A 19,684-nucleotide genomic window follows, 5' to 3' on the forward strand; every position below is an offset into this window, starting at 1 on the left:
AATTTTTTCCTGTGCTCTTTCCACAGCACTGCATTTTAGAGCAATAAAGTGCCTCAGGACCCCAACAGAAGTAAATCTTTGTAACCCACAGGCAGGTGACTGCAGCTTCTCCCACTGACACTGAGGTGAGGATTAAAAATTCACCATGAAGAAGAAAAAAGGTGAATGGCAACATTAAAAAAAGCCCCAAAATACCAAACAAATCCAAACAGTGCCTTGTAAAAGGATGAGAATAAAAGGATGAATGGGGAGCAATGTATACCAACAAAGAGGAAAGCGGGGAAGAGTGCTAGGAGACCTTCCTGGCTGAGCAAAGAGCTCCTGGATGTGCTGGCACACAAAAAGAAACTCTGCAAGGAGTGGAAGAAAGGACAGCTGGAATGGGAGGGATATATGGAAGCTGCCCCAGCAGCTAAAGATCTGGTTAGGAAAGACCAAGGCAGAGTTGGAGTTGAATCTAGCCAGGGAGGTCAAAGGGAACACCAAGAATTTCTACAGGTATATTAATGGTAAAAAGAAGCCTAGGGAGGGTGTGGGCCCCCTCAGAAAGGAAACAGGTGAAGTGGTCACAAGTGACATGGCAAAGGCTGAGGTTCTCAATGACTTCTTTACCTCAGTCTTCACTGCAAAGGCCTCCAGCCACATTCCTGGAGTCATGTGCAGGGGCTGCAAGGAAGAGCTGCCCATCGTAAGTGAAGATCAGGTTTGTGATCACCTGAGGGACCTGAAAGTGTTCAAGTCCATGGGACCCGATGGGATACACCCAGGGGTGCCGAGAACTGGTGGAGTAGGTTGCTAAACCCCTCTCTATTCTATTCCAAAAGTCATGGCAGTCTGGTGAGGTCCTCACTGACTGGACAAGGGGAAACATAGCTCCCATTTTCAAACAGGGTAGGAAGGAGGAGCCAGCGACCTCCAGGACAGTCTCACCTCTGTGCCCAGTGAGATCATGGAGCAGATCCTCCCAGAGGCACTACTGAGACAGGAGAATAGTGAAGAGGTGATTGGCTACAAGCAGCATGGCTTCACCAAGGGCAAATCCTGCCTGACAAACCTGGTGGCCTTCTATGAACAGGTCACAACATTCATAGATGAGGGGCAAGCAATTGAAGTCATTTACCTGGACCTGAGCAAGGCCTTTGACACTGTCCTGCACCACATCCTGGTCTCCAAGCTGGTGAAACATGGGTGGAGCACTAAATGGGTAAAGAACTGGCTTGATGGCCGCATCCAAAGAGTGGCTGTCAATGGCTCCATGTCCAAGTGGAGGCCAGTGACAAGCAGAGTCCCTCAGGGATCAGTCCTGGGCCCAGTCTTGTTCAACATTTTTGGGGGTGGCGTGGACAGTGGCACTGAGTGCACTCACAGCAAGTTTGCTGCTGACACTGAGCTGTGTGGTGCAGCAGACATGCTGGAGGGCAGGGATGCCATCCAGAGGGACCTGGAGAGGCTGGAGAGGTGGGCACAAGCCAAGCTCATGACGTTCAACAAGATCAAGTGCAAGGTCCTGCATCTGGGTCGAGGCAACCCCAGGCACAACTACAGGCTGGGCAGTGAGTGGCTGGAGAGCAGCCCTGAGGAGAGGCACTTGGGTGTGCTGGAGGATGAGAAGCTCGACACGAGGCAGCAGTGTGCACTTGCAGCCCAGAGGGCCAGCCAGAGCCTGGGCTACATCAGAAGTGTGGCCAGCAGGTCGAGGGAGGCAATTCTCCCTCTTTACTCCGCTCTGGCGAGACCCCACCTGGAGCACTGCATCCAGTTCTGGAGCCCCTGGGGCAAGAAGGATGTGGAGGTGCTGGAGCGTGTCCAGAGAAGGGCCACAAGGGTTATGAGAGGGCTGGAGCTGCTCTGCTGTGAGCACAGAGTGAAAGAGTTGGGGCTGGAGAAGAGGAGGCTGCAAGGTGACCTGCTTGTGGCCTTCCAGTAACTGAAGTGGGCTACAAAAAGGCTGGGGAGGGACTTTTTAGGCTCTCAGGGAGTGACAGGACTGGGGGGAATGGAGCAAAGCTGGAGGTGGGTAGTTTCAGACCAGCCATTTAGCAGAAGTTATTCAGTATGAGAGTGGTGAGAGGCTGGAATGGGTTGCCCATGGAGGTGGTTGAGGCCCCATCCCTGGAGTTAAGGCCAGGCTGAATGAGGCTGTGGCCAACCTGATCTAGGGTAGGGTGTCCCTGCCCATGGCAGGGCAGTTGGAACTAGATGATCCTTGTGGTCCCTTCTAACCTTGACTGATTCTATGATTCTCTGATTCTGTGGAATCCATAACAAAAATCTCTACAAACAGAGGATGGAAGAGACACACAGACATCGTTGGAAGAGGTACAGAGCTTCTAAGTGCATCTCTGGCCCCTCATTCCAAGGACATCATGGGGCTGAAGCAGCTCCAGAGAAGGGTGACAATTCTGATGTAAGGTCTGGAGAGCAGGGCTGGTGAGGAGCAGCTGAGGGAACTGGGGGTGTTCAGCCTGTGCAAAAAACAGGTTGAGGGGAGATCTCACTGTTCTCTACAAGTCTCTGAAAGGAGATTGGAGGAATGTGTGGATTGGTCTCTTCTCCAAAGGAACAAGTGACAGAATGAGAGTGCATGGTCTGAAATTGTGCCAGAGGAGGTTTAGGTTGACCATGAGGAACAAGTTCCTCTCTGCAAGAGTGGTCAGGCATTGGAACAGGCTGACAGGTGAGGTGGCGGAGTCACCATCCCTAGAGGTGTTCAAGAATCATAGAATGTCAGGGCCTGGAAGGGACCTCAAAAGATCATCTGGTCCAGCCCCCCTGACACAGCAGGATTATCTAGAGCAGATCACACTGGAATGCTTCCAAATGGTTCTTGAATATCACCAGAGAGGGAGACTCCACAACCTCCCTGGGCAGCCTGTTCCAGTGCTCTGTCACCCTCACAGGGAAAAAAATTCTTCCTCAGGTTCATATGGAACCTCCTGTGCCTCAAAGACATGTGTGGACATGGCTCTGGGAAACATGGTTTAATGGCCACGGTGGTGTTAGGTTGAGGGTTGGACTCAATGATCTTAGATGTCTTTTCCACTCTGGACAATCCTATGATCATATGACTGCAACCCAGAGAACAGGCAAGGTCACAAAAACTTGATCCAACCTCCTGCCTTGCAGTGGTCTCCTCAAGCTCTGAGGTTCTGTGAAGGAACCATTGCATCTGAAAGAAACACTGAGAACTGCTCCTGTGGGAGCCTTCTCCAAGACTACCTGTCAGAGACTCCTCTTGCAGGTCAAGAGGGAATTTGAAGGACAGGATGATAGGAGGAGACACAAGCAAGACAGTCTGGAAGCAGTGGAGAAAATTCTGGTTATAGAATCATAGAATGATTTAGGTTGGAAGAGACCTTAAAGCTCATCCAGTTCCAATCCCTGCCACAGCCAGGGACACCTCCCACTAGAACAGGTCGCTCAAGGCTTCATCCAACCTGGCCTTGCTCACCTCCAGGGAGGGAGGTGTTATGAGATGTTGTGGTTGTGCAGGAAATATTCTCTGAATTGGGGAGGAATTCATTCTTTTGGATTTATTCCCAATGCAAGGTCTGAAGATACTGGATCTTCATCCATCTATGGCAACATAGAATGTTCCAGGCTGGGAGGGACCTCTAGAGGTCATCTAGTCTGGCCCCACTGCAGTTAGCAGGGGCATCCCCACCAGCCCAGGTCACCCTGGGCCCCCTCAAACGTCACCTTGAATGTCTCCAGGAAGAGAGCCTCAATCACCTCCCTGGGCAACCTGCTCCAGTGCTCCACCACCCTCATAGTAAAGAACTTATCTCTAACATCCAATCTAAATCTGCTCTTCTCAAGCTTGAACCCATTGCCCCTCGTCCTGTCCCTGCAGGCCTTTGCAAGCAGCTTCTCTCCATCCTTCCTGTATCCCCCTTCAGGTACTGGCAGGCTGATATTAGGTCCCCCTACAGCCTCCTCCTCTCCAGGCTGAACACCCCTAGCTCCCTCAGCCTGCCCTCACAGCAGAGCTGCTCCAACCCTCTGATCATTTCTGTGGCCTCCTCTGGACCTGCTCCATCAGCTCCATGTCCTTTCTAAAGTGAGGGCTCCAGAACAGGATGCAGTACTGTAGGTGAGGTCTCACCAGAGCAGAGTAATGATGAAGGTGTCCCTTCTCATGCGAGATGACAGAGCCTATTGACCATGTCCCTCCTGTGGCTGGCACCTGTGGTCTCTGGGAGGGCACAGAGGGAAGCGCAGCACAGCAGGTGGCATTTTTAAGATGCTTTAGTTGTCAGCACTGAGCTAAGTGTGCAAAGTCTTAACAGGTTGTGTGACCATTGTTGCAGAGCTGAAGAAAAGCTCAGCAGTTATGGACATTATCCAAGCAACATCGCCGATACTCCTGGCTCATCATGTTCTTAATGCACTCCAGGGCCAGGAACAAGAACACTTTGTACAGCCTCAATTCTTCTTGTGAACATCTAGGAAAAGAAATTATGGGAGGTGGAGTGTTTGAGCACGTCTTTAATCCCTCATCAAATTGGATTCCCATGGAGGAATTTCCCTTAGATTCATAGAATGACTTGGATTGGAAGGGATCTTAGAATCATAGAACCAGTCAGGGTTGGAAGGGACCACAAGGATCATCCAGTTCCAGCCCCCCTGCCATGGCCAGGGACACCTCACACTACATCAGGCTGTCTAGTGCCTCATCCAGCCTGGCCTTAAACACCTCCAGGGATGGGACCTCAACCACTTCCCTGGGCAATCCATTCCAGAGTCTCACCACCCTCATGTGATATTAAAGATCATCTAGTTCTAAGGCCCCTGCCATGGGCATGGGACACCTCTCACTAGACCAGATTGCTCAAGGCCTTATCCAACCTAGCTTTGAACACCTCCAGGGAGGGGGAATCCATGGCCTCCCTAGGCAAGTTGTTCCAGTGTCTCACCACCCTCACCCTCTTACGAGCTTGGAAACATTTGCATTGGATAAATAAGAGCAACCCCACAACTGGATGGAATCACAGAACCTTTGGCATTGGAAGTGCCCTTTACAAGTCAACCAATCTAACCTACAATCTGATTATGTGGACAACTGAAAGCTGCTGGTGCCAGGCAAGAAACAACAGTCCTGAGGAAACCTGAAGGAGCTGGGGATGGATAGTATGAGGAAGAGGAGGCTGAGGGGAGACTTCATTGCTGCCTACAGCTACCTGAAGGGACATTGTGGAGAGGCTGCTGCTGGGCTCTTCTCACAGCTAGTTGGAGACAGAACAAGGACCAATGGCCTCAAGCTGAGGCTGGGCAGGTTTAAATTGAACATTAGGAAAAGTTTTTTTTCATGGAGAGAGTGGAATGAGCTGCCCAGGGAGGTGGTGGAGTCCCCCAGCCTGGACGTGTTTAAGGGTGGTTTGGATGTGGTGCTCAGGGCTATGGTTTAAGGTGACTCTTGCAGAGTAGGGTTCTGTGTTGGCCTTGGTGATGCTGAGGGGCTTTGCCAACCTGCATGTTTCTGTGATTCTGTGCTTCTGTGTGATTCTGTGCTTCAGCAGAGGAAGATGTACAGGTCCAATGAGCCCAGCATTTCCATGTTACAACTTGCATCTCAGGAGCATTGCACATTGTGGATCACCAGTCTGAATCCCTTCCTGCACTTCTCTTCATGACACATAAACCTGGAAGCCCTACAGATCTGCTTTGGTGTTTGAGGTACAGATGGACACAGGGAATGGCTCCTACCCTCAGCACACATTGGAAAGGCATCTCAGAAAATATAGAGCCACAGAATTGCTTTGATTAGAAAAATCCTCTGAGAACACCTAGTCCAAGCATCAGCCCAATACCACCATGGCCATCAAACCATGTCCCCAAGTGCCATGGCCACATGGTTTTTGAACAAGGCCAGAGGTGGTGGGTGACTCTACCTCCTCTCTGGGCAGCCTGTTCCAATGCCTGACCACTCTTGCAGCAAATAAATTGTTCTTCATGTCCAGCCTTAACCTCTCCTCATGCAATTTCAGGCAATTTCCTCTTGTTCACAGGATCACAGGATGTCAGGGCTTGGAAGGGACCCAAAGAGATCAGTGAGTCCAACCCCCCTGCCACAGCAACACTATGCAATCTAGCTCAGGTCACACAGGAACACATCCAGACAGGCCTTGGACATCCCCAGAGAAAGAGACTCTACAACCTCTCCTGGGAGCCTGTTCCAGTGCTCTGGGACCCTTCCAGTCAAGAAGTTCCCCCTTGTGTTGAGCTGGACCCTCCTGTGCTGCAGCTTCCATCCATTGCTCCTTGCCCTATCCCAGGGACCAAATGAGCAGAACCTATCACCTGATACTAGGGAAAAGAGACCAAGCTCCAGCTGGCTACAACTTTCTTTCAAGGAGTTGTAGAGAGCCAGCTCTCTCCTCAGCCTCCTCATCTCCAGACTTATCAACCCCAGTTCTCTCAGCCACTCCAGTTGTTCTCTAGACCTTTTGTGTGTCCAATAGCTGCCAGTAATGAGCAGGATCTTCTTCGTTGTCTCTCAGGAAGAGTCACTAGGATGGGTGTGTGGACACCTGAAGCAAAAATGCAGCAAACCTCCCACATGAAGGAACCACTTCATCTAAAGGAAACATTGAGAACTGCTTCTGCAAGAGCCTTCTTCTCCAACAGAAACTAGCAGAGATTCCTCATGCAGGTCAAGGGAAAATGTGAGGGCTGTGACACTATCTCATGGAAGCAGAGCAAAGGAGAGCATTCAGTTTGAGTAAGAATGCAACATGAAATACAAAACAGTGCTGCAAATGACCTGGACAAGAGAAATGTCCTCAGCATGCTAGACTGTCCTGAGTAGAACTATGGGGTGGTTTGGGCTGGGAGGGATTCTGATTCTTCCCTGGATTTTATAGAGATCATCAGCATTTCTGGGTCAGACTCTTTATTACTTCATATGTGTAAAACATTCTAGAATCTTGGAATTACAGACAGCTTTGCATGGAAAGAGACCATTCAGGGTCAACCAACCCAATCCCCCTGCAGTCAGCAGAGACATCTGCAGCTAAAGCAGGTTGCTTGGAGCCCCAAACAACCTGACCTGAAGTGGTTCCATGGATAAGGCATCTGCCATCTCTCTGCAACAGAGCAGTCTCACAACCCTCATAGTAAAGAGCTTCACAAAATCACAGCATGTCAGGGGCTGGAAGGGACCTCCAAAGCTCATCCAGCCCAACCCCTCTGCCACAGCAGGATCTCCCAGACTACATCACACAGGAACACACTCAGGTGGGTTTGGAATATCTCTGGAGAGAAAGACTCCACAGCCCAGTGCTCTGTCACCCTCACAGGGAAAAAAAATCTTCCTCATGTTTACATGAAGCTTCCTATGCCTCAGCTGCCACCCATTGCCCTTTGTCCTGGCACTGGGCATCACCCAGCAGAGCCTGGCTCCAGCCTCCTGCCACTCACCCTGCACATCTTTATAACCACTGATGAGGTCACCTCTCAGTCTCCTCTTCTCCAAGCAGCACAGCCCCAGCTGCCTCAGGCTCTCCTCCTAACAGAGATGTTCCATTGCCTTCAGCATCTTTGTGGCTTGGTGCTGGACTCTCTCAAGCAGTTCTTTGTCCCTCTTGAACTGGAAACCCAGGACTGGACACAGTACTCCAGATGTGGCCTCATCCTCCCTTAGAGGGGCAGGAGAACCTCTCTCAACCTACTAACCACAGCCTTTCTAGTCCACCCCAAAATGACATTGGCCTTCCTGGTCACAAGAGGACATTACTGGCTCATGGTCAACCTCCCATCCACTAGGACTCCCAGATCCTTTTCCCCTTTGCTGCCTTCCTTCTCCCTTCTGTCCAGTCTCAATCTCCCCCTTTTGATTCAGACCATCACCCCTTGTCCTGTCACAACTGGTCCTGCTCAGAAGTCTGTCCCCAGCTTCTCAATAGTTTGTACATTCATAGCCCCCAGCTCCTCTGAAACCCATCCTGACATGAAGCTGCCCCAAGAAGCAGATCATGCGCTCGTGGCTGTGCCATAGCAATGCACAACAGCCCAGAGCAGGAAACCATCAAGGCTTCATTCTTGTTTTCATCTCAAACAGCTGCTGCCATGAGCGGAGAGGCAGAAAGAGGCAGGTGCTGCTGCATGGAGCACATTACTGCTAAAAGAACAGGTCATTTGGTGATGACTTCTCTCACTTGGGTACCGCATCAAAAAGATGCTTAAATTTCCTAAAGCATTCAACTGGGACTGGAGGTTTGACCAGAAAGAACCATAAAAACCAAGCCATTCTGAGGGAGGAGAGAGAGAGAAAGAAATGTTTTTTTCTTGCTCACCTTCATTCCACTCTGGTGTTCCCCAAGCTGTAATTACTTTGGGGCTCAAAACAAAGGAACTGCTCTGCTTGGAATCACAGAGACATTCAGACTGGGAAAGACCTCCAAGGTCATCAAGCACAACCATTAACCCAGGACTGCCAGGTCACCACTAATCACAACCCTCTGCACCAAGTCTGCAAGGCTGGCTCATGGTCAGCCTCCCACCAACTAGAATCTCCACATCCTTTTCCCCTTCACTACCTTCTAACAGCTCAGTTCCCAACCTATACTGATCCCTGAGGTTGTTCTTTCGCAGGTGCAAGACTCTACCCTCACCCTTGCTGGTTGTCAGGAGCTCTGAGCAACCTGCAGGAGGTTACACCAGATGGACCTTTAAAGACCTTTCTCACCCACACCATTCCATGATCCTGTAACTCCATGATTTTACAGTGCCCCACAAGGTTAGGGTAGGCTGGGGGTGAACTGCTCTTGCTCCCTTCCTGGGAGCAGCTGCTCGAATAAAGCATAATAAAAGCAGATTAATGCATTAATGATGCCATCTACCAGCACCCCAGTAGCTGTGAAATCAACCCCAGGCACCACAGGAACTGGTTTCTGTAGCATCCAGCACCAAGGGAACACCTCAGGGATTTCAGATCCAGGCTGAGACCTGACCCAAGGAGACAGCAGCAGGTCTGGTGGCTCCCAGCAGTGCAGCTCTGCAGAGGAACAAGCAGCTCAGGTATTTCCAGCATTTGCTGACTGGTTTCAGCCCAGGCTGCCATGTGCTGCTCCCCTTGGGCATCAATAAACCTGAAAGGGCAATCCTGAGGTGACAGCAGCTGTACTCCAGCTGAACATCCCAAGGGAAGGAGGCAGCTGGGGTGCTGGGGCAAGTCCAGAGAAGGGCAACAGAGCTGGTGAAGGGGACAGAGAGGAGCCTGCTCAACCTAGAGAAGAGCAGGTGGATGGGAGACATCATTGCTCTCTGCCACTCCAGCCAAAACTTGCTTCTCCAACCCAAACACTTCATGACAACACAAAGCTGCTCCCCCAGGAGCTTCCTGTTCAGCCAAGCCCTTCAGCTCATCAGGAGTGAGCAGAAAGAAGCAGCTAAACAGAGAGGAGCTCAGCCTAAGGAAGAAAGCCCAACCAGCACCTGGGAGTGAGGTCACTGACATCAGAGTAAGCAGCAAGCCTAGCCCTACCTGGCTGGGGGGCCACCAGGCCCCCCGGCCTTTAGATCCCACTCCCATTCACCCAGGGTGCACCATGGGCACTCACCAGTGATGCCAGGAGGAGGATCCCTCTGCCCACTCGGGCAAGCTTGGGGCTTCTACTTCTCCTGGGGCTGATTATAAAGGGGATGGGCAGGGAGGGCAAAGTGGTGACACCTGGGGTGGGAGGAGACTCCAGCAGCACCCAGCTGCTCTGGGTTTGGGGGATAAACCTCTGCTGTGTGGGGCAGGAAAGGCCCAGAGTGGGTGGGGAAGGGGAGGTGGTGCTGAAAGGAGGGAGATGAAGAGAAAAAGGGTGCAGGTGAAAAGAGGAAGATGGAGGGAAAGGAAGGAGATTGAGAGAAAAGGAGCAAGATGAAGAGGAGAGGAGGGAAATGAGACATGGATTTCTGGCCATAGTGGTGCTGGGTTGAAGGTTGGATTTGATCTTAGATCTTTTCCAACCACAACTCTTAGAATCATAGAATCAACCAGGTTGGAAGAGACCTCCAAGCTCATCCAGTCCAACCCATCCCCCAGCCCTAGCCAGGCAACTAGACCATGGCACTAAGTGCCCCATCCACTCTTTTCTTGAGCACCTCCAGGCATGATGACTCCACCACCTCCCTGGGCAGCCCATTCCAATGCCAATCACTCTCTCTGTGCAGAACTTCCTCCTAACATCCAGCCAATTCTTTCCCCAGCACAACACATCCTCCTCTGTGTCCTAATGTTACCCTCTTGCTTTCTTCTTTCAGATCACTCAGCACTGCCCAAACCTCAACAGTTCACCAATTTTGCTGCCCTCCTCCAGACCTGCTCCAGTATCTCAGCATCCTTCTTGGAGTGAGGTGTAGTGATGCCAGGCTGGGTGACACCAGCACAGCTATTCTGCTAGGCAGTTTTGGAGTCAGAATTCCATCTCTAGATAACATAAACCAGAACGAAGCTGCAGCCATCCCCTGAGCTTCTGCCCCAAACAAACAATGGGCATGGGGTTGGGCTCCACAACATCCACATATCCAAGATCAAATCAGTCTTCACAGAATCACAGCAACATGCAGGTTGGCAAAGCCCCTCAGCATCACCAAGGCCAACACAGAACCCTACTCTACAAGAGCCATCTTAAACCATAGCCCTAAGAACCACATCCAAACCACCCTGAAACACATCCAGGCTGGGTGACTCCACCACCTCCCTGGGCAGCTCATTCCACTCCCTGAGCACTCTCTCCATGAAAAACGTTTTCCTAATGTCAAATCTAAACCTGCCCAGCCTCAGCTTGAATCCGTTGCTTCTTGTCCTGTCTCCAGTTATCTGTGAGAAGAGCCCAGCAGCAGCCTCTCCACAATGTCCATTCAGGTAGTTGTAGACAGAATGGCTCTTGAATGGTTCTTCACTGTGTTACCAAAAGGCAATTGGTGGAAAAGAAACAAAATCTCATTTTTTCCCCTTAAAATGCTGCAATCTAGACTTCACAGGGCATGCATTCCCTCTTCTGGTGAGCATCACCCCAAGGTGCCATGCATCCTCCCATGGCAGGGACACACAGTCTGCACCCCTGTGTATTAATGGAGGTGCCACCACCTGCTAACCAAACACTATTAACGTGTCTAAGCTGAAATGCTGGGGATCAGAAGTCACCATCTCCCATGGAAACAGGAGCTGGCAGCCAGCACAGGAGTCATGGTATCTCCAAGGCAATTAGAGGCAATCCAGCAGCATTCAGAGGCTGGACATATGCCAGCTTCCCAAAGCTGCCTGCAGCACTGAAGGCATTGACCCTGTGGAGGCCAAACTATCTTTGTGCTGCTGCCCTTCCCTTCAGCCCCACCACACCAAGCAGCCAGAAATTGTCACTAAATACAGATGTTTGTGTGTCATTGGGATGGTTGTGACATGCTGGCTGGCAGTGGTGGGAGGGGAGGGTCTAGTGCAGAGCCATGGTGGGACCAACCCCCCCACTCTTTCAGAAATGTGGGGTCCTGTTAAGTGAGCAACTCATTTAGAGCAGAGACTGTTGTGACAGGTCAAGGGGTGGTAGTTTGAAGTCAGACTTGAGAGAAGGGAGAAATGTTTGACACTCAGGGTGGTGAGACCTGGCTCAGGTTGCCCACAGAGGCCAGATCCATGCTGCAGCAGCTTCCAGGAATCCATCTGGAGATTTTTCAGCTCTCTGGGAGCCTTGCAGGGTTGGATGGGTACACTGCAGCATGATCTCCTCTGAGGAAGGCAACCCATTCAGAGAAGAAATGCTTGCTCATATCCAACCTAAACCTCCCCTTGGGCAATCTGAAATCATTTCCTCTTGTCAAGTGCTCCTTGGAAGAAGTTGCTGTCCACAACTACTTGAAAGAAGGTTGTAGCCAGGTGGGGTTGGTTTCTTCTGCCAGGCACCCAGCAACAGAAGGAGAGGACACAGTCTCAAGTTGTGTCAGGGGAAGGTCTAGGCTGGATGTTAGGAGGAAGTTCTTTGCAGAGAGAGTGACTGGCATTGGAATGGGCTGCCCAGGGAGGTGATGAGTTCAGGGAGGACAGAGTCACCGTCCCTGGAAGTATTCAAGAAGAGACTGGATGAGGCACTTAGTGCATGGTCTAGTTGACTGGATAGGGCTGGATGCTAGGTTGGACTGGATGAGCTTGGAGGTCTCTTCCAACCTGGTTGATTCTATGATTCTATGTTTCTAAGAGACTAAGACCCACCTGTCTTCAACCTCCTTTCAGGGAGTCATAGAGAGCCAGAAGGTCTCCTCTCAGCCTCCTTTTCTCCATGCTGAACAACACCAGCTCCCTCAACCTCTTCTCCCCAGCCCTGTTCTTCAGACCCTTCACCAGCTTCATAGCCCTTCTCTGGACCTGCTCCAGCACCTCAGTGAAATTCTTGGAGTAAGGGGCCCAAAACTGAGCACAGGATTCAAGGTGTGGCCTCAGCAGTGTGGAATGTAGGGGAGTAATTCCATCCCCAGAGCTGCTGGCTGTGCTGTTTGTGAGGCATTGTCATTTCTGGGTTCTGCACTTTGGCCACAACAACCCCAAGCAGTACTACAGGCTGGGGACAAAGTGGATGGAGAGCAGCCAGGCAGAGAGGGACCTGGGGATGTGGTTGACAGTTGAACATGAGCCAGCAGTGTGCCCAGGTGGCCAAGAGAGCCAATGGCATCCTGGCCTGGATCAGGAACAGTGTGGCCAGCAGGACGAGGGAGATTGTTCTGCCCCTGTACCCAGCACTGGTCAAACCACACCTTGAGTGCTGTGTCCAGTTCTGAGCCCCTCAATTTAAGACAGTAGTTGAGGTGCTTGGACATGTCCAGAGAAGGGCACCAAGGCTGGGGAGGGGCTGGAACACAGCCCTGTGAGGAGAGGCTGAGGGAGCTGGGAGTGTGCAGCCTGCAGAAGAGGAGGCTCAGGGCAGACCTCATTGCTCTCTACAACTGCCTGAAGGGAGGCTGTAGCCAGGTGGGGTTGGTCTCTTCTGCCAGACACCCAGGGCCAGAACAAGAGGACACAGTCTCAAGCTGTGGCAGGGCACGTTCAGGCTGGATGTTATGAGGAAGTTCTTCACAACAAGAGTGATTGGCATTGGGATGAGCTGCCCAGGGAGGTGGTGGAGTCCCCATCCCTGGAGATGTTTTGGAGGAAGCTAAATGATCACTTAGTGCCATGGGTTAGTTAACTGAAAAGTGCTAGGTCATAGCTTGGACTCGATGATCTCAAAGGTCTTTTCCAACCTGACTAATTCCATGATCCTGTAAGGGTCACCATAATAAATCTGTTCCTTCATCAGCACCCCTGCTGTCACTTGCTGTCCTCCCTTGACTCATCAGAAATATTTCTGTGTGAGTGGCAGAAATTAAAGAATGAAGATCCAAGAGCTCACAGAATGCTCCAAGGAAAGCTTGGCCGCAGAAAGCACAGCTCTCCACCATCTTCTGAGAGGTTCCTTCCCCTGGTGTATTCGTGAGGCTGCACAAGTGCAGCTAGGGACCCAAAATTAAGAGTTTCCTCATTTTTGAGTTGTTTTGGAAATGGTAATCAAAACAGCCTTTGTGCTGTGCTGAAACATGACATTTGCCTTTCCTGAGCAGATCCCAGTCAGGAGGGAGTTGAGTTTACAGGGTAGGAATGCTCAGTGTTCCCACCCCATGAGTCATGGATGGAGAATCCTTACGACAGTCCCCAGCCACCACAGGCATCCACTCCCAAGGGTGATGATGCACAAAGAGAGGTCAGGAGGAACTGAACAGCATTTCAGAAGAAATTTCACCGAAGAAATTGTTCCTCATGTCCGAACTAAACCTCCCCTTGGGCAACCTGAAATAATTTTCTCTTGTCCTGGTGTTTGTTCCTTGGAAAGAAGACTAACCCTCACCTGGCTCCAATCTTCTTTCAGGGGCTTTTAGAGAGCCAGAGGCTCTGCCCCTCAGCCTCTTTTTCACCAGAATAAACAACCACAGTTCCCTCAACTGCTTCTCACCAGACCTGTCCTCCAGACCCTTCGCTGGCTTCACCTGCTCCAGCACTATCTTTAGAAGCCTTATGAAGATCCCCAGGATGCTGCTCCCTCTAGCCCAGCCTGGCTTCACCCTCCAGCACAGGATGCTGGCCAGAGGAGCCTGCTCTCCTCCCAGCACCCTCCCATCCACAGCTCCAGCTATCGACCTGATTATTTTTTAATCTACTGCTGGGAAACTGCAGCAGACACTTATGGATTGCTGAGGTCAACAGAGGCTAAAAGCCTTAGGGGATGAAGCTGGAGGTCCAGCCTGGGCTGGGATTGATTTGCTGAAGCAGAGCTGCTTGAGTGCAAAGTCATGGCTGGAGCAAGCCCAGAAAACCCTTCAATGAGCACAGAGGCAAGGTGTGAGTTTTACTTTGGATTTTGTGCTCTGAAGGCGCTGGTGAAGGTGCAGTTGGTGCAAATGTGGGCATCATCTCCCAGTCGTGGGTTTATTGAGAGCACCATCAGCCTAGCTGTAAATTCAATCAGGCTGTGACTGGCAGAAACCAGCCAATCATCACTGCCATGAATATTCCTCTCCAGGATTAATTGGCATTATCATTTCCAACTCTTTTTATATAGCCCCTATTGATCTGCAGAAGCTGCTGTCGTTTTAAATCACCCTGCCTGCTCTCCATCTGCAGTGCATGGAACCAACACAGAATCACATAAAGCTTGGAAGGTACCTTAAAGATCACAGTATCACAGTATTAGAGTATTATCAGGGTTGGAAGAGACCTCACAGATCATCAAGTCCAACCCTTCACCACAGAGCTCAAGGCTAGACCATGGCACCAAGTGCCACATCCAATCCTGCCTTGAACAGCCCCAGGGACGGCGACTCCACCACCTCCCCGGGCAGCCCATTCCAGTGTCCAATGACTCTCTCAGTGAAGAACTTTCTCCTCACCTCCAGCCTAAATCTCCCCTGGCGCAGCCTGAGGCTGTGTCCTCTTGTTCTGGTGCTGGCCACCTGAGAGAAGAGAGCAACCTCCTCCTGGCCACAACCACCCCTCAGGTAGTTGTAGACAGCAATGAGGTCACTCCTGAGCCTCCTCTTCTCCAGGCTAAACAATCCCAGCTCCCTCAGCCTCTCCTCATAGGGCTTGTGCTCAAGGCCTCTCACCAGCATCCAGTTCCAACCCCCTGTCATAGGCAGGGACACTTCCCACTAGAACAGGGTGCTCAAAGCCTCATCCAACCTGCCCTTGAACACCTCCAGGGAAGGAGCAGCCATGACTTCCCTGGGCAACCTGTGCCAGTGTCTCCGCACCCTCACTTGTATAGGGTTAACACTCCAGGGGGAGTAATCCTGAACCTGACCCTAGGGGTCCTGACCCCTCCCCAGGGGTGGGTCACACTCCAGGTGATGGTTAGCCCACTCCCCCCCACTTCCTGGCCTATAAAATGAGGAGCACTTCCTGTTCTCTCTCTCACCACACACCTCAGGCTGCACATCTCTGCCTGCATACCTGCACACCACGTGGCAGACAGGAGGCAGCCAAAGCCACCAGCACACAACTCGGGTTGTATTTATACCTTTTGTATTTTGCTGTTTTCCCCTTCCCTATCCTTTGTAAACCTTCCTACCTCAGATACCTTTCTAAGTTATTGTTAAACTTTCCCTTTTAACTTCCAAATCGAGTGAGATTGGTTTATTCGGGTGTGCTTACCTCTCTCTCTCCCTATATCTAATCCCTTCCTTTGGGAAAGGAGGGGGAAGAGGGGAGGGCACTCTACAAATTGTTATTGGTTCTATCAAATTTATTAGAGTCTCTGGGAATTTGGATTAGAACCCAAGACATCACTGGAAAGAATTTCTTCCTAATCTCCAGTCTCAGTCTCCCCTCTTCCAGCTCAAAGCCACAGTCTCTCATTCTACCACTACAGGCCCTTGTAGAAAAGTCCCTCCCCAGGTTTCTTCTAGATCCTGTTCAACAAACTTCAGTACAGATCTGCCAGATGAGTATTTCCTCATCTTCACAGAGATCTTGCCCAGGTTCACCACCCCAAGCCCAGTCTGCCAGGGGTCACCATAGTCTAAACTCACAAACTGGTGTCAAAATGTCCAGCTGACCACTTAAAACTTCTGGTTTTACAGAATCATAGAATCAACCAGGTTGGAAGAGACCTCCAAGCTCATCCAGCCCAACCTAGCACCCAGCCCTAGCCAGTCAACTAGACCTTGGCACTAAGTGCCTCATCCAGGCTTTTCTTCAACACCTCCAGGGACTACGACTCCACCACCTCCCTGGGCAGCCCATTCTAATGCCAATCACTCTGTCTGGCAGCAACTTCCTCCTAACATCCAGCCTGAACCTGCCCTGGCACGACTTGAAACTGTGTCCCCTCGCTCTGTGGTTGGTTGCCTGGGAGAAGAGACCAACCCCAGCTAGCTAAAGCCTCTCTTCAGGTAGTTGTAGAGGACAACGAGGTCACCCTCATTTGTTAGTTGCAGACTGATTTTTAAAGGTGATGGGCACAGTGAAAGACAGGCTGCAGCCTAAGAATCACTAAACCAGTCTGTGCCATCAGGCTCCACAGTACAGGTGAGGCACTCTGGAAAGCAGCTCTATGGAGAAGGACCTAGGAGTCCTGGTGGACAAGTACCCCAATGTTCCCTTGTGGCCAAGAAGGCCAGTGGGATTCTGGGATGCAGGAAGCAGAATCTGGCCAGTAGGTCAGAGGAGGCTCCCTCTTGCTCTACTCTGCCCTAGTGAGGCTACATCTGGAGTCTGGACTTCAGTTCTGGGCTCCTCAGATTAAGAGAGATAGGAAAATACTGGAGAGAGTCCAGTGGAGGCTGCAAAGATACTGAGGGGCCTGAAGCACCTCTGTGAGGAGAAAAGGTTGTGAGCCCTGGGGATGTTGAACCTGCAGAAGAGCAGCCTGAGAGGGCATCTGATCAATGCTAAGAATCTGGGGGGGGAGGAGGAAGATGAGAGGATGGGATGAGACTCTTCTCAGTGGTGTCAGGCAGGGATCTCATGCACCAGCCCAGGCTGCCCAGGGAGGTGAAAGAGCCACCATCCCTGGAGGTATTTAAAAGGTGCAAGAATGTGGTGTGAGGGATGGAGGTTAGTGCTGGTGGCCTAGCAGTATTGGTGGGGTTGTGAGCACTAGGTGAGTGGATGGACCTGATCTCAAAGGTCTCTTCTAACCTCAGTAGGTCTGTGGGTCTATGATCCTCTTGGCTTTCTGCTCCAGTTTCCTCTCGCTCCACATTCTCCACCCCATCAGTGGTATTTGTCTCATCATCCAGGTTATCAGGTCATGATCATAGAATCTTAGAATGTTTTAAGTTGGAAGGGACCTCAAAGCTCATCCAGTTCCAACTCCCCACCACAGGCAGAGACATCTCTCACTAGAACAGGTGGCTCAAGGCCTCATCCAACCTGGCCTTGAACACCTCCAGGGAGGTTGTGGATGACAGAATCACAGAATGTGATTTCTTTTCTTTGATCACATTCTGTGCTTCTGTCATCCGCAACCTCCCTGGGAAACCTGTGCCAGTGTCTTACCACCTTCACTGCAAACAACTTCTTCCTAACACCCAGTTTCAATCTCCCCTCTGCCAGTTCAAACCCATTCCTCCTCATCCTGTCATTACAAAACCTTGTCTATGGTCCCTCCCCAGCCCTCCTGTAGCCCCCTTCAGGTACTGGAAGGCCACTCCAAGGTCTCCTCAAAGCCTTCTCATCTCCAGGCTGCAGAGCCCAAACTCTCATAGCTTGTCCTCATAGGAGATGAGCCTGTCCTCATTTGGCCACTGCCCTGGATGTGACAGTGACACAGGTAGCTCATTGCCTGTGCTGAGGAGTGGAGCCCTCCATAGGTCTCTGCTTGTATCTCTGGCTGCAAGTTTTATGACGATGGGATGGAAACTAATGAAGACAGAGGAGAGACCATTTTCCATCTGAATGAGAGGACCCAGACAGGTGACACTAAATACCCTTCTAAAAGCTAATTTATTTCCTAGCTCCCTTTTCCCTTCCCGAATTCCCTCGCAGTGGCGTACGGCAGCCACCCGCATTGCATCAGGGGCTGAGCCAGTGCTGCAGGAGCTACCACGGTAAATATTCATGTGTGATGGATGTGCAGAAGGGAAGGATGGAATTGAGCCTTCAGCAGGGCTGCATCCATCCTATGATGTAATTTACAAGTTCTGTGTTGATGAATAGATGAGAGCAGAGGCTCTCCTGGGAATAAAAGCAGCTGAAGGTCAGGCCATATTTCATCGGGAAGCTAATTTTCCCGAGGTGGCGAAGAAGGCTTCATGTTTAATCTTTATGTGGTGATTACTGGGGCATTTGAACATCCCATTATTGAGTAAATAAATGGAAGTGTGTAAATATTTTTCTTATGCTTGATGGAACAAGTGCTGTTTCTCTCCTGGGCCTGGAAGCAGAAGGTGTAGCTAAGCCTGGTGATGTTTGACAGTTGGACTTGGTGACCTTAGAGGTCTTTTCCAACCAAAACAGTTCTATGAGTCTATGATTCTATGACAGTCTGAGAGTGCTGGTGGTCAATGAATTGCTCATGAACCAGCAATGAGGATGACATGAGTAGACTTTTAGGAGGACAGCAGATGCCTGTATAGAGTTAACACTCCAGGGGGAGTAACCCTGAACCTGACCCTCGGTGGTCTTGACCCCTCCCCAGGGCTGGTTCTGAACACCACCAGGTGATGATTAGCCCACTCCCCCTTCCTGTCCCATAAAAGCAGGGGGACTGCCTGTTTCTCTCTCTCTGCACACTCTGCTCCCTGCACACCACCATCACCATCTGTTCCTGGTTTCTCTTTGTTTCACCATGTAGCCATCACCCACGAGGCAGACAAAGCCATCACCATCACAACTGGGTTGTATTTATACCATTTTGTATTTGCTATTTTCCCTTCCCTAACCTTTTGTAACTTCCCTACCTCAGATACCTTTGTAAGTTATTGTTAAACTTTTCTTAACTTCCAAATTGCAGTGAGATTCATTTATTTGGGTGTGCTTTACCTTTCCTCTCTCTCCATCTAATCCCTGTCTTTTGGGAAAGAAGGGGAAGAGGGAAGGGCACTTTATAAAGTGGTTCTATCAAATTTATCTGAGTCTCTGGGAATTTAAATGAGAACCAAGACACCCAGTACTCGAGGTGTGGCCTCACCCTGAGTGAGCATTCCCTGCCCTGTACCTGGTGGCAGCACTGCTGGAGATGCAGGCCAGGATGCTGGTGGCCTTCTTGGCCACCTGAGCACATTGCTGGCTCATACTCATAAGGTGTCAACCAGCACCCCCAAAGTGCCCAACCAGTGGACATCAGAGTGGGAGAGGAAATTTAAATTAGAACTGAGACAATGCCTCGTGGAAGAGTTCAAATTTCCCAGACCAATATGAAGGAACTATGATGAAAAAAGAAGAACAGGAGAAGAACAAGAGGGTCACACATGAAGAGTGAGAGGCACAGTCTCAAAGGTCACCATTTTAGATAAATCACAGAATCCTAGAATGGTTTGGGCTGGAAGAGACCTTAAAGATCATCCAGATCCTGACATGGGAAGTGACACATTCCATTAGACCAGATTGCCAAAGACCCCATCCAACCAGGCTTTGAACACCTCCAGAGAGGAGGCATCTACTGCCTCCCCCAGGCAGCCTGTCTCATCACCCTCACTGGAGAGAATGTCTTCCTCATGGCTCATCTCA

The 19,684-nt window shown here is 50.7% G+C and overlaps 1 protein-coding gene and 1 long non-coding RNA gene across 2 annotated transcripts in view; both read right to left on the reverse strand.

The window, feature by feature from the left end:
- The window catches only part of NEGR1 (neuronal growth regulator 1), a 334,002-nt gene that overhangs the window by 283,647 nt on the left and 30,671 nt on the right, over positions 1 to 19,684 (reverse strand). The window lies entirely within an intron of this gene.
- Positions 4,231 to 9,614, reverse strand: LOC135177869 (uncharacterized). Its single transcript, XR_010303210.1, has 2 exons — positions 9,561 to 9,614; positions 4,231 to 4,445 (listed from the first exon to the last, which is right to left on the reverse strand). It is a non-coding gene; the product is annotated as an uncharacterized LOC135177869 (long non-coding RNA).

This window comes from Pogoniulus pusillus, chromosome 8 (genome assembly GCF_015220805.1).
Source record: "Pogoniulus pusillus isolate bPogPus1 chromosome 8, bPogPus1.pri, whole genome shotgun sequence".
Lineage (NCBI taxonomy): Eukaryota > Metazoa > Chordata > Aves > Piciformes > Lybiidae > Pogoniulus > Pogoniulus pusillus.